This window comes from Bidens hawaiensis, unplaced genomic scaffold (assembly GCF_021521415.1).
Source record: "Bidens hawaiensis isolate Kalapana, Puna unplaced genomic scaffold, B.hawaiensis_p1.1 tig00032785_1, whole genome shotgun sequence".
Lineage (NCBI taxonomy): Eukaryota > Viridiplantae > Streptophyta > Magnoliopsida > Asterales > Asteraceae > Bidens > Bidens hawaiensis.
The window spans coordinates 143,483-165,418 of NW_027495601.1; the positions used below are offsets into that span (position 1 = coordinate 143,483).

A 21,936-nucleotide genomic window follows, 5' to 3' on the forward strand; every position below is an offset into this window, starting at 1 on the left:
GTTGTCGCATCAGTCAAGTTAAATGGCTGCAAGAAGCATTGTTAATAAGAGTATTTAGTAATTGAACCCGAGAGACTTATATTGATGCTCTATAGCCCAAAATGCGTGTCGCAATGACTTGATTCCAGTTGTATCCTAGAGTTGATATCTTTGTTTTTTTTTCTTAAACCGGTTCACGTTAGAACTTTGTTACTATGCTAATAGCATAGGGTTTAATTCATAATTGTTTTATTAAGTGGTTTCAACTTTTTAGTACTAGTTCCGGGTTTGGTTACAAACTGGTTCAGGTAACTTTCAGTTCTTTTCATAGCATTTTTTTCACATAATCCGAGTCAACTCATTCATCTGTCACCTCACATTTTTATAATCATATTGTTATAACGTTTATGATCGGATATGCTTTGTCTAATTTAGAGTCTGTTACATGTGGTGGTCAGCCCGTTTACACCACAAGTCTCAGAGTTACAAAAGTATATTTTTATATTGACCGGGATTGGAAAAGTCAAAGTTGTATCTGATTACCATCAGGGTGAAGAAGAATTTATGTTCTCGGATGTGCCCGAGAAACCAGTTCCATCTTAGTTGCGGGGTTACAATGCTCCCATCCGTCTACACTCTGATCTCACAGACAATGACTTATTTTGTCTTCTTGCTAATGATTCTGATGAATTTAATCGGTAATTCTTGTTAATCGAAACAAACCCACATTAAAGAAACAAAAGGGTATTTAAAAGATTTGATTTTTATTGTTATTACAGTTGGGAAGCTGGTCAAATATTGGCAAGGAAGTTGATGCTTAGTCAAGTTGTTAATTTTCACAAAAGTTAAGCTTTGGTTCTTGATCCACAGGTAGCAGTTAGCTTCTGAACTGAAGCAAGAGTTTTTAAATCTGGTCAAAGAAAATAGGAGCTCAAAGAAATATGTGTTGAAATATGTGTTTGGCCATGCAAATATGGCCAGACGGTCGTTAAAGAACACCGTTCTTGGTATGTTTTGCTATCTTTTTTACTTTTGGTACTATATGGTTGCCTGTTGACTTTAATAATTCGACTTCTTGGAAAAAAAAGGTTATCTTGCATCTCTTGAAGATGAAGAAATTACTGAGCTTTTGTTGCACGAATACAAAACTGCCACAAATATGACCAATCAGTTTTCAGCTCTGGCAGCCACACATTTGACCGAGCATGCCTGAAGCGGAGAATATTGGAACTAAAATGAGCACGCGTGATGCTTGCTGCTGTCACTATAGTTTAGATTTTTAGCTTTTTATGTTGGTACGAGCCAAACCATTACACCTCAACTCGGGTGAATTTCACAATGGAAAGATATGTCTTTATGATAACATGTTATCATATGCATTTTCTTTTTTTGTTTAGTTATGCTACAAACTAAATCATATATAGTTGACGTATGGGCTAAAAATAGATGAAATTAATGTATTACACACACTCATGCGCTCTGTACAATTAAACTAATATGTTTATTTTTGGGTGGACGAATAGCATATAACCAAATTTAATCTAATATCAGTTGCGACACCTGACCCAACTCACCCGTTTTATAATGTCATAGAGTTATGTCTTGTTCATAGTTAACTCTTTAGATACAATTCTAATAGTTTCGTTTTAGATTCTACTATATAAATCATTTGTTTAGTTACACGGCCCATGAGTCTAATCAAACACAATCAAATGCCCGTCAAGCCCCCGCCACAGCTCCCTAAATGGTTACTGACTGAATTTCCATTGCATCACCCTCGCACCGCAAACTGAACTCATACTGACCGCATCCCCATTGCGTTCCCGCCGCAACGCGCGGGCACACCTACTAGTATATATATATATGGATTTTAATTTTATTTATTGTAAGAAAGTTAATAATTAATATATATTTGAGGTTTGATATAAAATAGTTTCACAAATAAATGATATGTTATAATCCGGTTTAAAAGCTATCTGGGTTTGGTGACACCCATTACCTGTTTATTTTCTTTATTATAAAATTGTTTCTTAATTATAAATAATATCTTTTTTTAAATAAAATAGGATATTAATTTTTAGTATATTTCTATTTTACAGGATTTTCATATCAAATATTTGATTAGATTAAATTTTAATATAATGAGATGTTATAACCCGTTTAAGAGCTATCTGTCACACCCCGTTAAGCGAATTGCGGAAGCGTAAAACGGAAATGCAACAGATACAACTGGTATCAAATACATTGTTCATAAAGAAACATTACTAACTAATTTACAATATATTACATCTTTCTAACATCTTTTACAAACTAGGTGATACAATCAAACCGGTTCTTCAATTACTGTATTTATAAATCAAATGCCCACGACATCAATCACCAATCAGACACGTAACGCACAGGAAATTACTTCTCATATCTGATTACCTGAAAAGCATGTTAAAACAAGTCAACTACGAATAGTTGGTGAGTTTCATAAGTTTTAAAGAAATCAGTTCTGCGCACCATACAGTCATAGTTTGTATGTACGCGCGTATATAAGAAAATGTATTTACATTTATATATGTATATCTACGTCTTTGTATACTTATATGTATGTGTATAAGTTTATGATAGAGTTTGAAACTACGATAAAATCGTGACTGCTCATTCGTACTTCGTGCCTTCATTTTCCAAATAAAATCAACCACTGTGGCCCCCTTTCCATCCACAACGGTTCCACGTAAAATCACCACTATGATCCTCTTCTGACCACAATGGTTTCATGTAAACTCAAACATTACACATAGAATTACCTACGTCTATCCAGATAGTATGTATATATATATACACACACAATATACACACACACACACATATATAGTATTTATCACGTATTACAAATCACTGTGGCCCCCTTTCCGCCCACTACATATATAATCATAATATTTTCTTAACACTCATGTCATAATCAAGTTATTTCGTTTAATAAGTTGCAGCAGAACTTGGCTTGTAGGCCATACTCAACTTTAGTTTATAAGTTGTAGAAGAACTTGGCTTGTATGCCATACTCAACTTTAGTTTATAAGTTGTAGCAGAACTTGGCTCATAGGCCATACTCAACTTTAGTTTAGTAAGTTGCAGCAGAACTTGGCTCATAGGCCATACTCAACTTTAATTTACAAGTTGCAGTAGAACTTGGCTCATAAGTCATACTCAACTTTAATTTATAAGTTGCAGCAGAACTTGGCTCATAGGCCATACTCAACTTTAGTTTAGCAAGTTGCAGCAGAACTTGGCTCATAGGCCATACTCAACTTTAGTTTAGTACTATTGTGGCCCCCCTTTCACCCACAATAGTCCCATGGCCATTACAGACCACATTATTCCCAAATTAGTTATATTTAACATTACATGACGTGTTTGTATAAACAAGTTGTCACGTGTAATTTCATTATGTTTTGTCATTTGTACTATCTCCACTTAATATACCGATCAATGATAATAATCACCTTTCATCAGCACATAGTTAATCATTATGGTTGTAGGGACTTTTCATATATACATGTTCAAATAATCTATATCCTAAACCGTTTTCAAATAGATAATGTATATAAACACGCTTTTCACCCCAAAGGTTTGTAAACGGTTTGAAAAGAGGGGTCATGAAACTCACGGTTTTGTAGGCACTCAGTGCAAGGTCAGCTCGGGGTTCGTTTCCCTTGTTATCACTTAGTCCCTATAGTCCATATTATAATAATATTAATATTTTAATATTATTATAATTTTTATACTAAGCTGGGTTGTATAGCTAGTCTGGGTGTGGTTGTAAAACCCAAAAAGTGACAATAGGCTTAGGTTGTGATGTTGTTCAATGTCTAATTCTTAAAACCGAACTTGGCTCAGTTTTCCGTTTTCCCAGCTGGGCTAAGTTGTTCGTTTACGCGTTCTGAAAACAGTTATGGGGAAATAAGCTTGGGTAAATATGTTGGTTAATAAAATGATTAAGTTATAAAGAAAGATCACATATTGGGGTCCCGGATTAGCTACGGGGCCCGTTTCCGTTTATTCAGTTTGATTTGAGAAGAAACGTGCACAATCTATCCAGATTGTCCAGGTTTCTCATAAAAAGGTTTGTTTTTATTTAATTAATCTAAAAATATGATTTTTGATCACTCTTGGTGTTTTGATATTCCCGCTGGTTCGTTAATCGCGGACTTGCCGGTTTTTATTAAAATTGAATTTGTTTAATCTTCAAATTAGCATAATTAATTAACCATTAATCATTAAATTATGAAAATTTAGCCACTTATCAAATAAAATATGTAGATTTTTATAAAAATATTTCTGGAATTATTTACTGATTATTAATTTATAAAAATTTATTTTATCAGCTATATTTCGTCTGAAAATCGTCTGTTTACCCCAAACGATCTCCAAAAATTCCACAAAAATTCCCGATTACTCAAATTATGTCTCAAAACAACCTGTATCAATTACAGAATGCAATAAGCTTGTTCAATATTCTTTTCGGCCCAAACTCGGCTATAAAATTTCATACGAATGCATATGCACAAAACACCCTTAAACTTTTCCAAATGATCCCAAATTTTATATGTGATCAAAATATACCAAATCTGAGTTCCCCACAAAATTTCATAATTTTTTCAAGCATTTTAACTATTTTTCCCAAATAAATGTCCGAATTCGGTAATAAATTCGCCAAATATTCTCGGATGGTCGAAAAATTACCAAATTTCAACAGGGACTCGATGACATGGTCCCTGATGTCCCTGCAAAATTTCAAGACCTAACAATATGCACATCATAACCTTAACCTAAACAGCCCGTAATCGAACATTTTGGCATTACCTTTGCGGTTTTCGCCCGTTTTCACTCTCTTAATCCAATTTCCGGGTTCTTGTGCTTCTATATAAGCTAAGTACAGGTCCTATATCACCAACCAAGCATGTATAATCAAGAGACCAGCCATGAAAGTTAGGGTTTCGGTTAGGGTTCTAAACCGAACTTTTGAGCCGTAAAAACGTCATTTATACCCTCTAATCCGTGTTTATGGCAAAAAAAAACTATCAAACCAGGTTACTAACCATGTGTAGGATCAAAACATGTTTTTGGACCCTTTTTAGAGTTTTTACATGGTTAGAAGTGACTTTTGGCAATCAAACTATGTTTATATGAATTCAAACATATTTAAATATGCATAAATTTGATCAAAATAGAAACTTTACCTTAGGGTTTGTTATGGATGAGTAAGAACAGCAGTTTTATGGTCCAGAAGATGCAAGAAGGTATTGATAAAATATCTTGGAACTTGTTTAAATATGAAAAGGGTTTAAAGAGGGGGAAAAAGTCTTCTTTGGCGGGTTGGGCTTGTTGGGCCCCCTTTGGCCAACTTTTATCGATTTACGTGCCCGAACGTGAAATGCCGAGTCTAAATTTATTTCGGGTTTGGTTTTTGGCGCGAAAAATATAACAGGTACGACATACAGTGCGAAAACGAGTGTTTTTCGGTTATTTTTGTGTAAATTTATAAAAACATAGTATTTTTTGTAAAAAATGAAAAAATTTTCACGGATCACTTAAAACATTCCCACTAAGTGTTTTTTAAGTATTTTCCGGCTTAATGGATGATACAATGCTTGTTTCGGAACTATCTTTCGCGTTTAAATCTATAGTGGGTAGTTAAACGAGCATGTTTTCGTTTTAATAGTTTGCTATCATACTAAGGCCTTAATATCAATATATTGGCTTATAATAGACATATATCACTTATAGATGGCCCCCCCGGGATATCCGGGTCATAACCAGACCCGTTCAGTTATTCATTCATTCGTTACGCAATAAGCCGTTAATCGATTATTCGATAAACGAATACTAAGGTGTACTTGATTTTGTCGCGAATGTCACACTATCTGAGTTTGGTGAGACATTTACCCGTGAATTCGGGTCAAATATGTGAGAAGCCTTCATTTACAAATAAAGCAATCTGATGGCTTGAGAGAATGGTTTTGTTTTACATTTTTCATTTTTTAATATTTATTTTTTGGATTTTAATTTTCTTTATTGTAAGAAAGTTAATAATATACTTAGGGTTTGATGATGAAATGATTTCATAAATAAATGATATGTTATAATCCATTTAAAAGCTATCTGAATTTGGTGACCTATGACCGCTTATGTTTTTTACTATAAAATTGTTTATTAATTTAGATAATATTTTTTTCTTTTTAAATTGGATATTAAATTTTAGTATATCCCTATTTTATAGGATTTTCATATCAAATAATTGGTAAGATTAATTTTTAATTTAATGAGATGTTATAACTCGTTTAAGAGCTATCTGGTTTTAGTAAGATCCATACCTATGAATTTGGGTTAAATCAATTAGAGGTCTCCATTTAAAAATCAAGCAATCTAGTAGCTTCCATAAAAGGGGGGAGCGACCACATCACGACACGTAGGATTTTAGGATTTTCGTTTATATATATATATATTGAATCACAACCGTTATCTTCTCTGTTCAGAAGCAAGTGATCAAAATATTTGAAGCCTCACCATAAAGATTGTTCATAATTTATATGACTAAATTTCAAAAGTCAAAATGCTGATAAAAAATGCATTGTTAAAGGCTATGAAATGTAATTAATAAAATAAGTTATTAGAAAAAGAAAGTAAAAAAACATAAAAATAATTTAGATGAGTTACAGATTACCATATCATAAAAACCATAACAAAACAAAACTTTATCCTCCTCGGTTGGAAAATTACGAGGGCATTAAAACATCACTTTGTGTTTTTATTTAAAAGATAAACGAAATTACATATGAAAATTGACTCTTTACCTTAATCACTTAAGATGAAAAGAAAACGCGGTTGTCCGTCAAGGCCCGGAGAGTTTTGCGTGTGGTTTGAACAGTTACAGTGGCGGTGATACGATTTATAAGACGGCGGCTTTTCGTGGTGGTTGTTCATGAAAGAAATCAGAGGGTATGTATTTAACGTATCACACAAGAGGTTTTACATATATGGCAATTATTTTGATTTAAGGAGTTTTCTCAACTGTAACATCCAGCCTCTCGCACCACCAATATTGTTCGATTTGCCCACGAAGAGCTCACGGATTTGTCTTTGGTTGCCCGGGTGGAGACTTCCCAGGAGGTCACCCATCCTACTACTACTCCCACCTGAGTACCTCAAACAGTCTCGATATGCGCGATCAAGTTTTCAGCTTCAATTGGAGTAATAGCGGTACTAAAGGACTTCGGTTGTTGCTTTTGAAAACGCTCAAGCCAGACATGAATACCAACAGGAGGATTGTTGCCTCCAGGGTTGTTTCCTACAGGATTATCGCCTCCAGGGTTGTTGTCTCCAGGGTTATTACTTCCGGGATTGTTCTTTTGCAACTGTTTAGGTTAGGGACTAAAGCAGCAATAGCCGCATTGACAGCGTTAGTAACAAGGGTCGCAAGAGGAGGGTCGTTTCCAGCATCATTCTCGTTTTGTTGGTTCACACATCTTCTAGGAGGCATCTGAAAGTAAGATAATGCATGAGCTGAAAGACAAAGATTGACGGAATGCGCGGAAGATGAAAAGAGAAATCCTAACCCGACGTTTACCCATTATCTCACATTTTTAATTATTATTGTTTGAGTTTTCTACAAGAAAGAGCCTGCGCTCTGATACCATAACTGTAACACCTCAACTTGAAACAGACTGATGTGTCACCATTACAGATATCATAAACAAAACACAATCCATTTAAAAGGAATAAAAAAAATCCAAGTGCAACCAACGAGTTAAAACCGAACCGAAAGAAATTCCTAAGTCCAATTTATTAAATGAGAAAATAAATAAAAGTCTTAAATCTTGAAATTCATTTTACTCTCATCACTGATTTCCCCGATTTCTCGAAGTATCTGTCAACAAAGAAGACAACCACAAACAAGAAAATACGGATGAGCCAAAAATTGAGCAGTAACGGAAAGAACAATAAAATTGATGATAAGACGAATAAACACACGCAAAATAATAACAAAATCTATCTTAACCAAAATAAGTATGATACCAAAATTTGATACTTTTAGAGCATATGACAAAAATCGATACTAAACATATAACGGTGACTGACTTACACGACAATTGATGTTACAAAAAAATAAGTCGCGTAATTAAAGGAGTACCCAGAGCCCGAACATATAACATATAACGTGTAACATATAGCATATAACTGAACTAGGATCGATCCATACGCCCCTAAACGGCCAAAGTATTAGTTAGAGACGCCGTGAACTTTTAAAACACATTGTCACGAAAAGTGTGGTGCTTGGATAACAGAACTAAACCTGAAAGGCAATGTAACTACATAATATATAACATATTAATAGAAATTCTTATTACTATCCGTAGGAACATGCAATAATGAGTATGAGTTATAAAATCTATTGCATGCTACAAAAATATATTATATAAACTAACTGAACTCAAAATGTAACTAAGGCATACGAAAATCCGTACTACAAAGTAACGGACTAAAGTCAATACTATGAGTAAGCGAAAACAGAATCCGCACTACGAAGTAACGGAATATATAATACTAAGAGTAAACGAAAACAGATTCCGTACTACAAAGTAATGAAATATAAATAATACTAAGAGAAAACAAAAACAGAACCGTACCTTAATCAAAGCAAAATTAAGTCAATTGCCCGCAAATTGTACGAGAACCTATAGTTTGGGTACATTAGGATTAAGTAAAACCTTAAATTAGGTTGGGCGATTCGTTAACTTACTGATTTTCCCGGCGACCATATGTTTAGGATTTATAAATAATTATTTAGTTAGTTTCATGTAGTGTGTTTATAGATTCAAGAAAGAGAAGCTATAAGTTACTGTGTTAATACTTGACAACATAAAAGCCAAAATCAATAGACTTGCCTACTAAGATATGGGCATGATGTTTATTTGTAGTAATTTGTAATATTTTAAATAAAGCCATACAAATACGCATCAAATGCATCATTCCTGTGTCCTCCCTTGTTTCTCATATAGTATTATAAAATTTGAATTAACTGTAAATATTAAACGTCTTCACTTTTAAATCATTTACTTGAAGAATATCTTTAGTCAATCTAATAGGTTTTTGACTATTAAGTGTATGTATACCTACTGTAATGAAAACATCAAAAGAATAATTAAGGTATAATAACTAACGGTTTAGATTAACTTATGTTATGTAGGCTGCCGGCCAGTGAAAGGATCTCTTAAGTGTGGGAGCATGAAGGTCAAAACAAGGTTTACAGGTGACAACGAGCTTAAAACAAATACCGACTATCCAAAGATTTAAAATTAAGTGATCTAATTAAACTTGTTCAATTGTGCACCATTATTACTTGCGTCCATCTTACTGTAATGAACGAAATTTGATTTCAAGTTAAGTGTTCTAAATGGTCTTCATCGCCAGGAACAAGTTAATGATTAAAATCGCGGTAATCAGAACTAGTTACAAGGAACAACCAGCTGAAAAGAAACAAGTGATTACCTCTTTGGCGGAATGGAAATGAACCAGAGAGTGAAGCAGCAGTGACTGACGCAGGTCTGGCCGGTGACTATCACCACCGACAATGTTGCACGGCAGAAACAAGAATAGAGAGGAATTATGATTTTGGTGAGTTAAATGCATGGTTTTATAAGCTGATGATTTGATGTGAAAGAAAACAAATTTGCCATCTCAAGCTCTAGTTTGTTAGTAGCAGATAAGGTCTTTGGAGCCGATCATGCCAAAATTTCGCAATTAGATCAAGATTAATTGTTATCTAGTAATTTAATATAATTTTGATTTAAATTTCAAATTGAAGTTGCATTACTTTTGAATTAACTTATTATCTATTTATCTAATTATTTATTATGTTATTATTAATAGAGTATTACATAAACGGTCCGCTAAATTATCGGCAAAATAAAATGGGGAAAATATAAACTCCTAAACAAAACGTGTTGACTAATTTTGACCGTTCATAAATCCACAGTTTATATTTTAATTAAGTTATGCTTTAAAATCTAATTTAAAACCATTAAGACACTCGGAAATTTAGAAATAACCATAAAGTAATAAATTCAATTCAATTTAGTAATAACCATATTAATGCTCATAAATCCATATTAATAAATCGTGCTAACATTTAAATTTTAGGTTTTTCGAATGATCAGGATATTACAATACGGATATCCTAAAAATTAATATCCGATTTCTTTTAAAATGATATTATTTATAATTAAGAAACAATTTTAGTAAAAAAATATAAGCGAGTCATGGTCTCACTAAATCCAAATAGCTTTCAAACTGATTTATAACATCTTATTTATTTGTGAATTTTTTCATCATCAAATCCTAACTAAATTATTAACTTGCTTACACTAAATAAAATTAAAATCTAAAAAAAATATATAAATATTAGAAACGAATAGTGTAAAACAACCCGGTAATACTGGGTATAAAAGATAGTAATTATATAAAAAAATCATGAGTCAGTAATATTAAATTATATAATATAATAATTATCATATAAGCAATATAAATAGATAATTGTATGTGCAGATATTTGTTAGACCATCTCTAATGGTTGGTTTATCTTGGTACAATCCAACCCAAACCATAGGAGTGGTTAGTTCAAACCAAAAACCAATGTTAGAGGTTTGGTTTTTCAAACCATCAAAAACCACCTATTGTGGGCCCCAAACATCACATTTTTCACCCCATATATATATTATTTCTTTCAAAATTTATGTATTTTTTTGTTGGTGTATTTTTTACATAACGGCTAGTTTTTTAATGATTTTATTATCTATTTTACATTGCTTAATTCGAATAAAAAACATGACAAGAAGTCCTAGATTCATAACAGGGGCCGTCATAACAAATTGGTCGAATGATGAAGATGAACCACATGAACCGTTATTTCATTGACCAACATCTGATTTCCAAGCTTACATGAAACGATTCACGGATTTACGTAACAATGAAGCTCATCATGCACTTTAACGATCATTTGTGGACGGTATAGAATAATAATAATTCATAGGTCTTATTATTAGGCAAAAGTTTCAAGTTATCTCTCTTTCATTTTGTTAAAGTAATTGTCATTTTAAATTATATAATTTTTTTTATCTACTTGTTATATTTTAATTAATCTATTTTTTACTTGTTTTTTATTATATTGCTATTTAGTTAAAGGTTTATTGGATTTAAATATTCCAAACTTTGGTCAATTGGCCAATATTAATCATAACCTAAGAATTGGCCCACATTAATCCCAACTTTCACTGTGCTGGCCGTCAACAAGCCTTTTCCTAACGGAGTCTAACTCCGTTAATTTTTGTTGACGTGGTTGCTTATGTGGCACAAAAAACATTATAATTTTCAAAAACAATCTTTTAATATATATATCAAAGTTCAGGGACCATTTATAAAAATTACCCATCACCATCATCATTCATCTCTAACATTGTATATCACAGCCAAACCATTACCACCACTACCACATCAAGCTACCATATTTTCCAGTAAGGTTTTTGGAAATTCCGGCGAGATTTCCGACTTAAAACGGTTTTCCGGCAATGTAACCATATTTTCCGGCATCATAACAAAAATTCCAGCGACGTTCATTCCCATGGATGTGAGCATGATCAGAGTTGTTTGATGATTTGTAGAGAGTTTTTAAATTGATATCATCATCGTTTTTCTTTCTGGCAAGTAAATGAATATTCTGGCGAGGCCACTGTTCACGTTTTTCCGGCGACGTGTTTCCGACAAGCCTTATTAGTGCCATCTTCTGATTCAAATAATAACAAATCGAGTTCCAGCTGTAACAGATTTCTCCGGTGAAGAAAACTGCTCTTCCGGTGGCCTAACTACGTTTTCCGGTCATTTTCGTTTTTCCGGCCATGATTAAGTTTTCCGGAGAGTTTGTATAAGATAAAAATGTTTTTCGGCGATTTTGTATAAGTTTTTCCGGTTATGTGGCGGTGGGTGGTGAAAATGGTGATGTGATGGTAGCTTGATGTGGTAATGGTGGTATAAGATGTTAGAGATGAATGATGATGGTGATGGGCAATTTTTACAAATGATTCCTGAACTTTGATATATATGTTAAAAGATTGTTTTTTAAAAAATTAATGTTTTTTGTGCCACATAAGTAGCCACGTCAGCAAAAATTAACGGAGTTAGAGTCCGTTAGGAAAAGGCTCATTGACGGCCAGTACAGTTAAAGTTGGGATTAGTGTGGGCCAATTCTTAAGTTGAGATTAATATTGCCAATTGAACAAAGTTTGGATTATTTAAATCCAATAAACCTTAAATATTTTATAGTATTGTGAAATTCTTATTTAAACTAAATGTAAAAATAAGTGATGATTTGGAAATGTAAAGATAGTTTGAGAAGTTATATTGTTGGAGTAAAAATGTGGTTTTTAAGAAAGCTGATGTGGCAGTGATGTGGCTAGTTTAAACCAAAAACTGTTGGAGATGGTCTTAGTGTCACACCCCAATCTAGGGCCTAGGAGTGTGACCCACAAGTTGGTACCTGTTTTGTAAATAAATCAGAGTTTAAGGTAGTAAAGCGGAAGACTTGATTAAAATATTATTATATTCAAAAGACGGGAATTAAACACCCGTTGATTAGTACAAAAAGTGTTTGGATGACAAAACCATAATTTACATTATTTTAATAATAAAACATCAACTGAACCATCAGATCGTCTAACGGTTATCCATCATCTCTAAACACCTATTCTTCATTACATGTAAAATAGTTTATAAAATACGTCAGCAACACATGCTGATGAACACGTTGACACAAAATAATTTTTATACTCAATTATCTCCTCGAGACAACGTAGGCCTCGGCCCAACATGGCTTAGGAAACAATCAAGTTCTAAAAGTCTGAACTACTATTATAAACATCCAGTTATACTCGAAACCACTCAACGATACAGCAGCATAGAGGACTTAGCAACTACCAATATACATAAGATAATCCCTCTCGGACATAACTTAGGTTCGGCCCATCGTGGCGGAGACATTAGCAAGTGTGGTGCGGTGTGCCCACCGTCTACCCACATATGTAAGGATCCAAATAAACGTATACGATAGCCTAAGGGCCAGCGATTACCTTTGTTTATAACGTTTTGGGGATACATAATCCCATGTAAACATTTAAAGACTTGGTATATAAAGTTATAAAAGTTTGAGCGTATTCACCTTTCTTCTTGATCAGTGTTTCTTATTGATTTGTACTTTCTTGTTACCTCGGACCTATAGTACGAGAATAACGTTTTATAAATACTAGATCAACTATCTAGCTTCAGACCTTTAGTCTGTTTGCATAACCTTTACCTTGATATTCATTTTTTTATAAAACATAAGGACCTCTAGTCCTTACTTTTATTAATCATTAAACTACGTTTCTTCTTCATGAAGAAACATATATTTCAAGTTTCTTCTTTTATAAGAAACATTTATAAAAATCCTTGTATATAATAAACAAATAATATTTCATCTATAACGTCGACTTATGAAATCTATATTTCTTTTTATTATACGATCAAGGTACGGGCTATATCCACGACTAGGGTCTAAGCCATATATAATAAAATATTCGGGCAGAATCCGTACCTTGTATGGCTTGTTTATAAGAAATGCCTAGGCTTCACTTGGTCAGCACTTCTACTTATCAGTGGAAAATCGAGAGAATAACTTGGTAGGGTTCTAGCACGTATTTCGAGACAACAACCGTCGGAGTGTCGTTACGCCGGGTTCGTGGCACGAATATCGAGGGTATATGTGCGATTTGGGATGTGATTAAATGAATGAGGCTCACCCCATGGCTGCCTATTTACAGGCATAAAAGGTGTGTCTTCGCGTCGCGCGAAGGTTTCTCCACGTCGCACGAACAGTTAATAAACCGCCTCAGGTTTCCTTTGTCCTTCGCGTCGCACGAAGTGTCCTTCACGTTGCACGAAGTAGACCACTAGCTTTGATGATTTGACAAGTAGGTTTGCCACGTGTCATCACGTGGTGACACGTGTCCTATGACGTGTTACCACGTGTCGTTCAACGGTGCGATTACTTCATCGCTACTTCGCGTCGCGCGAAGTAGTTATCCAATTCCTTCGCGTCGCACGATGGAACAAGATTTTAGATTTTCCATTTTTAGTCCTTGGACTTTGTAGCTCGTCACGTCTTGGTCTCACTTTCATTGTTTAAAAATACTAATGCGGCTCTCAAGCGGTAATGCGAGCGTGCGAAGTGCGCCATCAAAGCTCCACATTGCACCCTTCGCCCGTGCCTGTGCACGTCGGCACCCTCTGCTAGGACCATTGAGAGTGATTAGCCATATAAAAACATAACTATGGGAATTACCTTACTTATAAAGTGCTTTCTTTTTCTTCATTTCTCCTATGTGGGATGGAGTTTTCCTTTCTTATATTCCTTAACATAAGGTGGTTCCATTTCTTTATCTTATGTTTCCATTACTTATGTTATGAATATATTTTTTTGTCCATCATCTTTATTAACTTGTCAAAAATGGACCAAACTTTTTGTGATGTTACAGTTAATTCCTATATCGAAACAATATGTGTATCTAAATAATTCTTTTAACTTAAAAAAACAGAAAAACACAACATAATTAGATATTTAGATATATAAAAAGAAAAAAAACATGTATAGTATACATGTAACTCACTAAAATCAACGAAAGAGAGATAACCGCACATTATCTCTTGTACGTACGTAAGAACATAACTAAGAGAGCGTGTTTTAAAGAAATGGATCAAGAGACCGAGTTTGGTAATTTGGGCCGGTAACAGACCCATATTTTTATCTTGGTGGTCAGAAATATATCATTGTATGCCATATATAATAACTTTTATGTATTGTTCGGGTCGAGTCAAATAATAAAAAGAATAAAAACAAGTTCAGTTTCTAATATATAACAAAAATACGTTAATCTCACACATAATATGCTCATTTTTTAACTTCAATAGAAAAATGTGTGACATCATACCATGGATTTTAAAGTATGCTTATAATTATAATTTATAATTTTTGTTTTTAATTAATGTCGATATTTGGCTGTGGTTCTATTAATTTCAATATTTTTTGGCCTCTTCGTTTCTCATGTTGTATTTCAATTTTTAGAACAATTTATTTATTTTTTTCTTTTTGTACAAACCTTGAAATAAATTTTGAATTATTTTGGAGAAAATGAGAACCAAAAAAAATAAATAATAAGTTTTATTATTTTTCAATTTATTTTCTTTATCTATCTTTCTTGAATTAAAGTTTTTTAAGTATATATTATTTTAGAGCAACTTTATAGGGTAATAACCAAATTTTTGAACTATTTTAATTAGGTCATTCGTTGTTATTATTATTATTATTTTTAATTAGGTCACTAAAGTTACAAAAGATTTTCTAATCCTGTATTTTTTATATATGGAACAAGTCACCGTGCTTACATGCATTTTCTCTTTTTCTGTGTGTACTTTATTATTATTATTATTATTATTATTATTATTATTATAAGTTTTGTTGACGTGTATATCTATGTTTTCTAATAAATTAAGATAACTTTTCGCACATGCCACTTGGTGATTTATTCTTAGCCAAAATTTTATGCTCAAATTATTTTCCTATTTTAATAAAAGCTTATTTATATCCGTGCAATCATAGCATATCAATCTATCATTTAATCAAATAACTAATTACCTAAATTACAGAGAAATAAAAATATGCGGGTATTTATGTCAGTAAATAAAAATATGACAAAATAACAAAATACGGTCCTTTAGCAGAAGAAATCGCAAAAGTCATACATCATGTTTCAAATTCTTTTCACATTACTCCTTTGGCCTTAACCCAGTTAACTTTTCTTGTTAAAACTCTTGAAACTCTCTCCTATCACTATCGATTTCGCCGGAAAAATAAAAAACCACCGCCACCATCACTTGTCTGGATAAACAATTTTGGGGCTTCTGTTTGTAAACACGGCCAAGACATACATAAATAAGCATCTGCATCATTTACCCCTAAATAGTTATAAATTAAACTCTTGATTACCATCTGAAAACATAGATTTTGGGCTAAGAACGTGCACCGTTATATCGGTCAATGACATGGATTATCGAGATCTACCCTATGACGGTGAAGAAGAATTATATGTTTGGGGTGGCTCCTTACAGTGGTGAGGCCAGATTGCAGCAGACACCGACGCCGCCGCCGCCACTACCAGGCTTCAGCAGATCTAATCGGAGCCGTCGTGGTTCGTTTCCCAGGCAACCACAAACAACAGATCTTGACGGTTGTTTTCTGTTCACCGCCATCCTTGCCGTCTCTCTCTCTCTCTCTCTCAAGGCCCCTCAAATCACAAATCTTATATTAGGTTTTATGAAAAAAATATGTCTGTGTCCGAGTTGGTGTGAAAGAGGGGGAGGATATGGTTGTGGTTTTCAGGCGATGGTAGTTGTAGAGGTGGTGGTGGTGGTGATAGCCGGAAGTGGTGGCGACTGTGTGGGGTTGGGTGCTGGTGCTTTGTAGAAGATAGTGAGAGAGAGGGAGAGATTAGTAGAGATTTTAATTATTTTTATACATACTTATTCTTTTAGTTTTTATTATATAGTATAAATGTGTAAATTTACCAAAATACCCCCATGTGCCTTGCACATGACAAGTTTCAACGAAAAAAGTTAACAGGGTTTAGGCCAATGGACGTAATGTGAAAAGAATTTGAAACATAATATATGACTTTTGCTATTTCTTTTGCTAAATGACATCCATTGAAAAAACGATCAAAAGTAAAGGACGTCTTTTGCTATTTTGCCTAAAAAATATTTATATCTTTAATGAAATCATATCTACCTTTTTTATTAAATTAACTAGATTTTATCCCCCGTATTAGGAGGGTTGTTTTACATCATTCGTTTTTAATATTTATATATGTATATTTGGATTTTAATTTTATTTATTGTAAGAAAGTTAATAATTAATACAAGGTTATGAAATGGTTTCACAAATAAATGATATGTTATAATCCGGTTTAAAAATTATCTGGGTTTGGTGATACCCATTACCCGTTTATTTTCTTTATTATAAAATTGTTTCTTAATTATAAATAATATATATTTTTTTAAATAAAATAGGATATTAATTTTTAGTATATCCCTATTTTATAGGATTTTCATATCAAATATTTGATTAGATTAATTTTTAAAATAATGAGATGTTATAATCTGTTTAAGAGCTATCTGGGTTTTGTGAGACCTTTACCTATGAATTCGGGTTAAATGCGTGAGAAGCCTTCATTTACAAATAAAGCAATATGATGGCTTGAGAGAATGGTTGTTTTACATTCTTCGGTTTTTAATTTTTATTTTTTTGATTTTAATTTTCTTTATTGTAAGAAAGTTAATAATATACTTAGGGTTTGATGATGAAAAGGTTTTATAAATAAATGATATGTTATAACTCGTTTAAAAGATACATGGATTTGGTGACCCATGTCCAGCTTATGTTTTTTACTATAAAATTGGTTATTAATTATAAATAATATCTTTTTCTTTTTAAATTGGATATTAAATTTTAGTATATCCCTATTTTATAGGATTTTCATATCAAATAATTGGTAAGATTAATTTTTAATTTAATGAGATGTTATAACCCGTTTAAGTGCTATCTGGTTTTGGTAAGACCCATACCCATGAATTTGGGTTAAATCAATGAGAGACCTCCATTTAAAAAATCAAGCAATCTGGTGGCTTCCATAAAAGATAGTTTCAAGAGAGTATCTTAAAAGATAGTTTCAAGAGACAACAATGAAATGTATAAATCACTTTATGCAAATATAAGTTTCAAGAGTTTGAGTGTCAACCAAGTTGACTTTATCTCGACATAATAATGATTGTAGATGAGTAACGTTCATCTTGCTGGTGATGAATGTATTCATCAAAATGATTTGGATTAAGACTTATGTTCAAAGTCCATATAAGTTAATGGTGAAGCCTTAGAGCATTCTCATCCAACCCCTCATTTAATGTGAGGGGTGTTTTTATAATTTTGAGAGTGATTCAGGGTGTTGTGAGTGAAGAGTTTTTATATTTTAGAAAAAGTAGTGATTTTTCTGTATATTTGAAAAGTTACTGTTTATCCTCTATAATTTTTTAATATATTTTGAAAGTGGTTGTGAGTGAAGGAAAGAGAAAAGGTAATGATAAAAGGTATAAAATGTATTATTTAATTAAAATAAAGAGAGAAAATGTAGTGAGTTTTAGTGTAATTTTTGGTTTAGGGATAGGGGGTGGGATGAGAATGCTCTTAAAGCTTAAAGGCAAAAAGAGTTATGTTCCTAAAATGAATGAAAAATTATGTATGTTCTATATACAGTAACTTGTGAGACTTTCTTGAATATTAAGGTTTGGGGATTATGAATAAGTCTCATAATTTTGTGTAAGTTAAGGGTTGAGTGTTTCAAAGTGATATTGTGATGGCTGTGAAAAATCAGAATGATGCATCTTCTGTTCACATGCTAAAATATTGTAGTCTAAAGCATGCTAAACTAGTACTTGTTAATTATGGTGCTTTACGAAGACTAATTAACGCGAAACATTCAAAACATACACAACACAAAAATGAATTTGTTTATAGACAAATTTTAAAAAGGGTTTAATATAAGGAAATCATATAACTTATGAAGATCATAAGAAGACCTCAACTTTCCAGGTATGTCCTAGATGGTGACTTGTAATCCTTCTAAATTTGCGATGGTTTGATAACAACCTTATGACAAGTTTATCTTAAAATCTAGCAAACGGTGAAAGCTTAACCTAGGGCATGTGTTGCTCCATGAGTAAGCATTGATGAATTCACTGATACAAAGATGTTATCTTGTTCAAATCATAAGCGTCGATTTGTGGTCATAAGTAAAGTTAAGCAAAATATATAAAAATGCAAGAAATGTGGGGAAAGCCATTTAAGAAACAACCCTTTTGGGGTGTATAGTTGAGGTTATCCAGTAACATTTAAATGTGGGGGTAGCTTGCATTTGAAATTGAAAGGTTAACCAATAAGGATTATTGTAATTCACTTTGATATTTCAAAAACATGACTAAGTGGAAGACACAAAGGTCATAGTAAAGATGTGTATGCCTTGAAGTGAGTCTTAATGTCACTCCAAAACCAAGATATAGAACTAGAACCAAAAGTTTGGTGAAGAGTGTTAAGGTTTGATAAAATAGGCAAGACGAACGTGTGAGTTCATAACACATCATAACAACTGATCTCAATAAAAAATTATCTTAACGGACTTGACAAAGTCAAAGATAATGGTTTGGATCCAACAACCTAAGGGTTGACAAGAGATCGAGTTGTGGAATGAGACTAAAGCCCATGAAAAATGGTATATAAAGGAAAACCTAACTTAGTTGACTGGAGATCCCAATATCTAAGTTCAATAGGACAACCTACTTATATATCTAAGGGTGGTCAGTGTGGGGGGCATAACTTATGTATAATTTAACACATAAGCTAATATATATCCTCCTAAATTAAAAAGGGAGTCTAATAACTTCCTAGTCCATTCCTATAATAACAGTGACATGTTGTGAGGCTAAGCATAATGTATGGTTAATGATTTATAACCTTAATGCTTTTAATGATTTATGGATAATCACCGATGTGAAAGAGAAGTAGGGTCGCTTCAAATGAAATTATGGGGTGCGCAATTCCTAGAGCTTTCACAGAACCAGGCTAGTGTTCCAGGACCATAATGGACACGACAATGAGGGGATGTGCCCGGCTAGGGAGAGTATTGTGTGAAGTGTATTGTCGTCTACACCAATGGGGGTTTGTTCAAGGACACCGTGTCTACTAACTGCTAGGAGACTAAGTGTACTTCACAAAGAAAGGTTCAAAACTGACACCTACCTATCATGCAATACTCAACTATCGAGGTTACATTGGAATTTTGTATGTTTTGATCAATCTCCATTCATGTGGGGGATTGTTGGAAAATTGGATAATGTGAATGGAAATTTATTAAATTATTAATATTAAATTCTTCATGTCATTAGAATTTATAATAATATTAAAATCTTCATATGGTGAAAAACTCTTGAGTAGAGCTCTTTATGAACTTGATTAGTTTTTATTAAACTTTATGTCTCTAAATAAGTTTCTAATTAAGAGAGATTATTCACCATCCATAACTCTTGTACATAGTTGGCTATGTGCCTTATTTTTGAGAATGCTAGAAAAAATATAAGCTTGAAAATACAAGGAAAAATGTGTGCATATATGAAGAGTTGTTGGTGAAGAAGAAAGTCTTGAAGACCCATATGTTGAGAACATATAGATATGAGTTTCTTTATTCGATTCATCTACCTTTTCATTTTTATTTTTTCCACAAGTCCTAACACTATAATTTATCTGATGTAACCTCGGGCGCATAGACATCTCCGACAAACTGCTTCGGCTCTTGTACCCTGGGAGACAGACGTGTTGTCTTATGTAGAGGCGCGAAATCTGTTTTAAGGGAAGCGTGTTGAACACGTGCCTCAGCCTCAACCGTCAACTTTTGTTTTTTTCATTCTTGCAGCCAAAGAGACTATTATAAGCCGTTGTGGTAAAAATTGAAAAAATTATTTTTAAGTTCTTGTCAGGGAGATTACAAGAAGATGTTGCTGAATAACAAGTTGAAGACTTTATCATTTGAAGTTCTTGAGTTGAATCATTTAACCTATCAGTTGAAGACTTTATCATAAATCCTGTGGTAAGCTTTTCCTTCAAGGAGTAGGAGATTGGAACGGGGATCTTTAATGTAAAACGTACAATGATAAAATTGGCTTAAAATATTATTATCATAAGATAGTTGGGATATGGAAATAATATTTCTAGAGATAGAAGGAACACAAAGAACATTGTGTAATACGAGAGTGGTGGTTTGAGTTTGTATAGAAAGTGAACCAATGTGAGTGATTTTAAGAGACGAACCGTCACATATAATAAGCTCCTTGGTACCATCGTATGGTGCACAGTTGAACAACGCATTTTAATCATTTGTCACATGTTGACTAGCCCCACTATCCATTAGCCATTTTGTGGTTGATATATTTTGGATGGCCATTATATTTGTTTGTGGTACGACTGTGGTGGTGTTGGAAATGTAAATGATTACAAAGAATTAAGGGAAAACATCATAGAATAGTAATCAAGTTTCAACTTTGTTACAATTAAGTCACTCATATTTTATTTTGTCTCAATTAGGTCACTCAACTTTCAGTTTGTCTCAATTAGGTCACTTAACTTTCAATTTTTTGTTCGAAAACGAGAGGGACAACCGCTATATTATTGTAAGTGATATATTTACCGATAAAAAATAAAAAAATGTTGGTTTTAATGACGTTTTAGTTATTTATGAACATATAATATGAAGGTAAAAAAGATAGTACTAGAACATTTATTAAAAGTTAAGTGACCTAATTGAGCTAAAATTGAAAATTAAGTGACCTAATTGGGACACATTGAAAGTTGAGTGACCTAACTGAGACAAAATTTAAAGTAGAGTGACCAAATTGAGACAAAATAAAATATGAGTGACTTAATTGAAACAAACTTGAAACTTGGTTACTATTCTATAGAGTTGTCCTAAGAATTAATTGGTTGGGAATTAATTGAAATTCAGTGCCCTTAAGAAAAAATAGTAATAGGTATTGTAGAGGATTGGGATAGCAGTGAAAAAGAGCTATAACCAACAAGACAGAAGGGCTGGTTATGTGGGAAAGTGGTGGTGGGAGTGTTTCGGCGATAAGACTTAGATCGGAAGGCTTGATACCATATTAAACAATGATTATTGTAATATGTATTGAAAAGGATTGTTATTTTCTAATCAATAATTGGTTACAATATAT

General features: G+C 33.0%; 1 long non-coding RNA gene across 1 annotated transcript; it reads left to right on the forward strand.

Annotated features, from left to right (window-relative positions):
• The first annotated feature begins 413 nt into the window (after positions 1-413).
• On the forward strand, positions 414-847 carry LOC143584064 (uncharacterized). The gene is made up of 3 exons (XR_013144287.1): positions 414-470; positions 529-677; positions 759-847. It is a non-coding gene; the product is annotated as an uncharacterized LOC143584064 (long non-coding RNA).
• The last annotated feature ends 21,089 nt before the right edge of the window (positions 848-21,936 follow it).